The 6816-nt window shown below is 49.4% G+C and overlaps 1 long non-coding RNA gene across 1 annotated transcript in view; it reads right to left on the bottom strand.

Moving 5' to 3' along the window:
* LOC128338206 (uncharacterized) overlaps positions 1–6574 on the bottom strand; it is a 13971-nt gene extending 7397 nt beyond the window's left edge. Inside the window, exon 1 of the long non-coding RNA XR_008312548.1 lies at positions 229–6574. This is a non-coding gene — a long non-coding RNA (uncharacterized LOC128338206). The remainder of the gene's footprint in view (positions 1–228) is intronic.
* Positions 6575–6816: the final 242 nt, after the last annotated feature.

Here is a 6816-nt window from a genome sequence, read left to right on the forward strand (position 1 = left end):
TTATAGAGACCTCGGAAGAAGTCAGCCATAAAAAAGCTACGAGACGGTGAGTCGCAAACACACACACACTCACGCAGACCAGTCACTCATCAGTGCTTGCTGAATGGTGACACTGACACAAGTTGTTAAGCCATGGCAGAGTCCTGCTGCCACCTGAAGACTTCTGTGACACTCGGAAACTGGCACATTCTGTGATAAACCAAGCGACTGCAATTAAGTGCCACATACCTGCTTCGGTACCTCCCGCCCCTCTGGAAGCAACGCTGCAGTGGGTGGCTTGATCAACTCTCTCCTTACATCACTTAGGATCTTGAAATTTATTTAACACAAAGCAGTTTTAAGGGACAAGTGAAATGGGCAGCTTTAGAACTGGGGCGCCACAGCCTGATATTCTTTCCTGGGAAATTAAAAGTTTCTAAAACAAGAAGGAAAAAATAACAGATTTTGATGCCCACATTTGGGATATCTTTCAACCAGTCTCCACCCCTGTTCCCTGTTGACCGGTCAACTGGTCTCGACCGCGGTTCCCTGCCGACTGGTTGACCGGTCAACTGGTCTGCAGCCCTGCTTCTTGCCGACTGGTCTCCACCTTGTTCCCTGTTGACCGGTCAACTGGTCTCCACCCCTGTCACCTGCTGACTGGTCTCCACCCCGTTCCCTGCTGACTGGTCAACTGGTCTCCACTGCTGTTCCCTATCAACCGGTCTCCACCACGGTTTGCCACTGTTTCCACCCCCAGCTAGTGCCACCATTTTCTTCCCTCCCACCCGTGGCTATCCCACAGCTCTCTGAACTCTCGTGAGAGCTGCCACACATGGGATTAGCCACAGGTACGTCTTAGAGAATTAAATATATAGAAGCTAATAAGTGCAGTTTAAACAAGAGGGGATGAGAACAGCCCTGCTTGATCAAGCTCAAGGCCCATCTAGTCCAGCATCCTGTTTCACCCAGTGGCCCACCAGATGCCTCTGGGATGACCACAGGCAGCGGGGTGAGGGCTTGCCCCCTCTTCTGTCATTGCCCCCCTGCAACTGGTATTTAGCAGCATCTTTCCTCTGAGGCTGGAGGTGGCCACACAAGCTGATGATTTGGGGGCACAAGTTGAGGTATTTTTTGGCCAGTTTCAGGAAAATGGCAGACAAAATAATGACTTTAAAAAGGAGGACAGAGACTTTTCTTCGATTTTTCTGCCAATTTTGGTGCACCTAATTGGGGTATCTGCAATTTCCAGAATTCTAGAAGACAAAACCACATCTTTTAAAAAAGAGGGAACTGTCACAGCTAGGAGATTGTTCTTGGTGGCGGTAAGCAAACCCTCCCCTACGATGCAATTCCATCAAGAGGACACCCTTGCTACATGCTGGTCGTGGTGCCCAAAGTCAGGGCATTTTTGAAAGTTCCGGAATCCGGCGTAGAAAACAGTGCCTTAAAAACAGAAGGGATAAGACTAGCAAGATTTTTCTTGGAGTTATTTCGCACACCAGCACCTAACAGGCAAGTGCGAGAATCAGGTTTGCAACTGCTTTAAAAAAATTTATAAATTGATTCTCTAGCATTCATCTTAAAACAATAACAACAGCTGACAACGAGCGTCTCAGTAATGAACTCTTCAGGAGAAGAGGTAATTGTTCAATTAAAATTAACACATTACCCAGAGCCGCTCCCTGATTCCTTCTCCCACCCCCCAAGCCCTTTATTCTCCTCTCGCAATTAAGAGAAGAAGTCAGGAAGGGATTTGAGAAGCCCCTCTTATAAATGCTCAAACACAATTTCTTAAAATTATCATCAGAAAACCCCCCTCTTCCCCCTCCCTGGAGTAACAAAGCAAAGAAACAACTGATTGAAGGAGGAGATGCTGTTGGAAGAAAAAGAAGTACACTTTTATTGACTAATGGCAGAGGGCAATCTGGATCCTGGCCAGAACCGGGCTGGAGAGAGTTAATTCCCCTCCGCACAGCACCTTGACCCCAACTGAATTGGGCCTCTGAATTTCAGACTGTTTAGCGCCCAAATAAAGGTTTAGTTTAGTTTAGTTATGGTCAATGACCAAACAAAACAGCTCCTGAACAATAAACACACATTTACAAGACTAAAACCAAATAAAATAAATTAAAGTCCAATTTGCAAGCATCTTATTTTGCAAGCTGCAGCGCAAAAACATGCAGTTCTGTAATAAATGTATTCACCTTTAAGAAGCAACAGGGCTCTGATGTCCTTTCTGAACCCTTTTGCACCCCAACGTAGCGCTTGGAAGCAACAAATCTCTGCCTTGTCACAGACATCGCGAGAAACCTTGGGGTAGTTGATTGCCTTAGGTCAGGGGTGGCTACTCTTAAGGTGTCCCAGCTGTAATTGCACTACAATGCCCATCACCCACTGCCTCAACATTGCAGCAGGGGGTGATGGGAGTTCATTCATTTATTTTGTTTAACATATTTCTATACTGCCCAATACTTTTGTCTCTGTAGAATGTAACAGCTGAAGAACCTCAGGTTGGCCATCCCTGTTTCAACCCGCCCCCACCCCAAACCCATCTTTTCTCTGAGACACTCTCAAAGTACACGTAGCACCAGCAGACCTGCCTGCCTCTGAACCAGGAGGGAGTGAGTAAGGCAGTGTTACAGGCTCCGTGAATACCAAGCATAGCTACGAATTTATTTTTAGATAAATTTGAAGGTTAATTTTGGAAGCGAACATTCAATCAAAGTGAGAGATGAGCGGGGTTTTGTTTTTTAAAAAAATTTCTCATCTGAGCCATGCAGTTTTACAGTTGCTGCCTCTTCGCTCATCGGTATTTAATATCCTCATCAGGTGCTCTTCCCCTCAAAATTATTTGTATTATTACTGAGTTTTAATCAGGCCGGTCCAGCAGGGCAAAAATGCTATCATTCTCCAGCCTCTTGACATGTGATTAAGCTGTACTCCTCCTGGCAAGGAAAGCTGGGAAAGGAACGAGAAGGCGCCCCAGACACACTCATTCTCTAGCCCCGTGTTGTGAACAATGCGGCTTCAGAGGAGACCACTGGTGCTGCTTTAGGTGCCTTTACACAATCAGCATGTCTGGATAGACTACTGTGGATCGTTACCTGGTTCTGGAATCAGATGCATGCAAATTCTGTTCTTAAACAAGATTCCTCTCTGGACAGCAATAGGCTGATGGTCTCTCCTAAGGTGCTCCTTGCAGTCTAATCCCTTAATACTTCATCCATATCAGCAGGAGATGCCATCAGCAGCCGCTATTGGCAGAACATGGTGTTACAAAACACACAAATATTAGCTTTTCTGAGACTGAACCTACAAACAGCGACACCTAGTACCAGAACAGAGAATGACAATATACACCTAAATTGCTGCAGAGATGGCAAACTGCGACATCCAGTGACAGAACCGAGAATGACAAAACATCCATATCTGCAGAAACTGGGAAGAGCGACACCAAGTGACAGAATGTGCACACCTCCTAAGCAAAATGGCCACCTGGGATGGACAGGATGCTGGAAACAAGGTGTGCAAGTGTGTGGACACAAAAGACACAGGAGCCCAATTAGACATTATGCTGTATGAGTGTTCAGATGTCTGTACACATGTTTGTGTGAATGACTGTACCTGTGTTCATTTTAAAAGTGAACCCGGATACAGGCGCTTCAAATGCATGGCACAGACAGGAAGTGTACTTCTGTACCTGCATTCAGCATTACATGAACGACTGTACCTGTGTACAGCCACTGCACACTTGTCTGACGAGTGTTGAATGTAACGTGTGAATGGCTTAGAAACACAGAGCAAAATAAGAAATTAAAGGGAGAGAGCAAAAGCATGGATTGTCAACTGACCAGGAAAACTTTGGTCTACCTGTGTGATTTCAAGCACACTGGCAGACCCCCTTTTCGGCACTCCCCTATCCCTAAGTACCAACCAGCTGTTCCCTGAGCTCATGCTGTCCCCGCCACACCATTGTGGCTTCTATTGCTGGCAGTTCTCCTGTTGGGCTTCTGCCTGCGGCACATCTTCTAAGGCACAGCTCCAAGGCTGCAGGCAGGTGTCCCCCAAGCCCCACCTGGAGATGCCACCTGGGAGTGAACCCGGGACGCTAGAGCCCCACTCGCTTTGCTTGGCTGCCTCTGGAACAAGGAGATCCGGGATGCAAAGGCAGCTCTTGGGGCCCCCTAGCAGGACCAGCCCCCCCCCCCCCGCCCAGCAGCTCCAGGAAATGAGGGCAGTGGCGTTTCAAAGTGGCCTGGTGTCAGCAAAGTGCCTGGCTTGACAGCTCTCCAGCCAGTAAACCTCCTAATGCAGGTAATGAGATTTCTGGGCACACGAAGGGCCCGAGTGTGGCAGAGAAGCCGCGGCAAGTGCAGAGCTAAGCCAAGGGCACAGGCGGGTGGGGGCCTCGTGCCAAGGAGCACAGCAGAGCGGCATGGAAGGGAGTCCACCTTTCCCTTGAAGGGCAGGCAGGCCCAGAGGACACACCCCACACCTCAGCAAACAGCTCCAGTTTTGTCTTGGGATTTGGGGCCGGTGAAGCAGAAAGGCAGAGCTCGTGTGAGTGCGCGCGTGCGTGCGCACCCCCCCACACCCCCGGGAAGGAAGTGTCCCATGCCAGCCTCGGCCGCCTGAACTAGCTCTACTTCCCTAATGGGATTTGCAGCATAATGTGCTTAAGAAGGAGATGTTTGCTCAGCTCGCTCCCACAAGACCAGCTCTCCTGGTTTCTTGGGGCAGGAAGTCCGACATAATAGAGAGGGGTCTTCACACTGGATCTGCTGCCATTTCCACATACTTCCTCTGCAAAAATGTGGCACCTTCACCTTTCGTTTTTGATGGCGTACCTTTGATTAACAAGGATCTAAGCCAATATTTCCCCCCCAGACAAAGTAATTTGGGCACGGCAGGATGCAGGCGGGTCTCTTGCACTGCTCCGGATTCCCCACCCCCTCCTCCCCCAAAGTAGCATTAACCTCTAAGAAATCCTCCTTTTCTGCCCATGCCTCTTTCCCCCCTTGACGGCCTGTCATGGTGGTTACAGCGCCTGCGAGCAAAGAACACGCCCATCGTATCGTCGTAGGCCCTAAATATCCAGCACGGAGAGGGGAGTTACAGGAGCAAGAGAGACCCGCCACCTGCCTTACCTTCGTGTCGGGACAGGAGCCTCTCGCGTCCCTGCTGGATGGAGAGTGGCCTGGCGATTCCGCGCACCCTTCTTGCCAACAAAGCACCACGTTGGGGTTCTTCCAGTCCTTCTCCGGCAGGCTCAGCACAGCGCACGTTGAGGGAAGGAGCAGAGCACAGGCCCGGGGAAGTCGGAGCTGCAAACCAGCTGTGTGTGCAGGAGGGGTGGTGCTGGGCGTCACCAGTGCCTGTGGCAAGGGGGCACTCTTCAAGACCCTGCACATGCACACCAGCCACAGAAATCGCACACCAGTTGCAGAGCACAACCAGTTCTGGGAATATTAGCTTCCAAAAATCACGTCGAAGGCAATTTGCAGGACTTGCTGAAATCTCAGAAGTCAGAGATGGGACCAAATAATATTTCCAGTGATGTATTTTTTAAATTCGGGGTGTGTGTGTGTGTCAATGCACTGCAGGGCGAGCTCCCCCCGCCCCCCGACTAGCAGGATGCGCAAATGAAGGAGACACAAGCAAAACTCTGGAATGTGTTTCCTAATGAAATTAGTTTCCCCTTCTCTGAATGTTTTCAAGAAGGACCTAAAACACGTCTGTTGAATCGGGCTCTTAGTTTATAGCTTTAAAGCTTCAGTTTTCAGAGTTTTTATTGTATTTTAAATGGTTTTAATCATGTTAATGTTTTTTATATTGGGAACCGCCCTTTTGTATAGGGCGGTATACGATTGTACTGAATAATTAAATAAAATAATAATAAAATAATAAAAGTGACCTCATGTGAATAATGTTTGCAGGTGAAATAATTCAGTTTTTCTTGGTGCAGAAATCTGGGTTTTTGTTTCCAAGCACATGCTCTTTCATTTTGAATTTAATCACGTTTTATTCATGCCCTCCCTCCCAAGAAGCTTATATGGAATTCCTTGCCATGGGATGTGGTGATGGCCACCAGCTTGGATGGCTTTAAAAGGGGCTTAGACAAATTCATAGAGGTCTATCAATGGCTACTAGATTTGATGGCTATAGGCCACCTCCAGCCTCAGAGGCAAGATGCCTCTCAATCCCAGTTGCAGGGGAGCAACAACAGCAAGAGAGAGGGCATGCACACACCTCTTGCCTGTGGGCTCCCCAGAGGCATCTGGTGGGCCACTGTGTGAAACAGGATGCTGGACGAGATGGGCCGCCTTGGGCCTGATCCAGCAGCAGGGCTGTTCTTATGCGTTTGCCATGGGAACCCAGCAACTGGGTACATCCGAGCCGAGCCTCAGCGAAAGAACAGCCCCCGGAGGGCCATGCCAGGAGGCCACTTGGCAAGAGGGCATCGGCACCCAACGGGAGCCGCCTTTGCACCCACCCAAACCCCACTGCTCCGCTTAAGGCAGTTAAGTCCGCTCAGCCGCTCTGTGTAGACATGAGCACCAGCCCCACGGCTTGCTTTTCCTGGAACCAGAAGGGTCCCTGCCAGCCACCCTTCCCACCCATGCCCCCCCTCCTCCTCATCCCCTTCCAAGACTCTCTGAGCAGCCAGTGGTGGCTTTTTCAGATCCACGTTGCTTCCTGCCAGCAGAGGGACTCTTCAGACAGGAGTTCTGCCTTCCGCCGCCTCCTCTCTCTCTCCCCGATGAGCGTGAAATCCGAAGACAGGTTGCTATGTGTGCAAGGAAAGACAAATGGAGGCAATTTCGCCAGAGCGTC

This window comes from Hemicordylus capensis, chromosome 15, assembly GCF_027244095.1.
Source record: "Hemicordylus capensis ecotype Gifberg chromosome 15, rHemCap1.1.pri, whole genome shotgun sequence".
Taxonomy (NCBI): Eukaryota; Metazoa; Chordata; class Lepidosauria; order Squamata; family Cordylidae; genus Hemicordylus; species Hemicordylus capensis.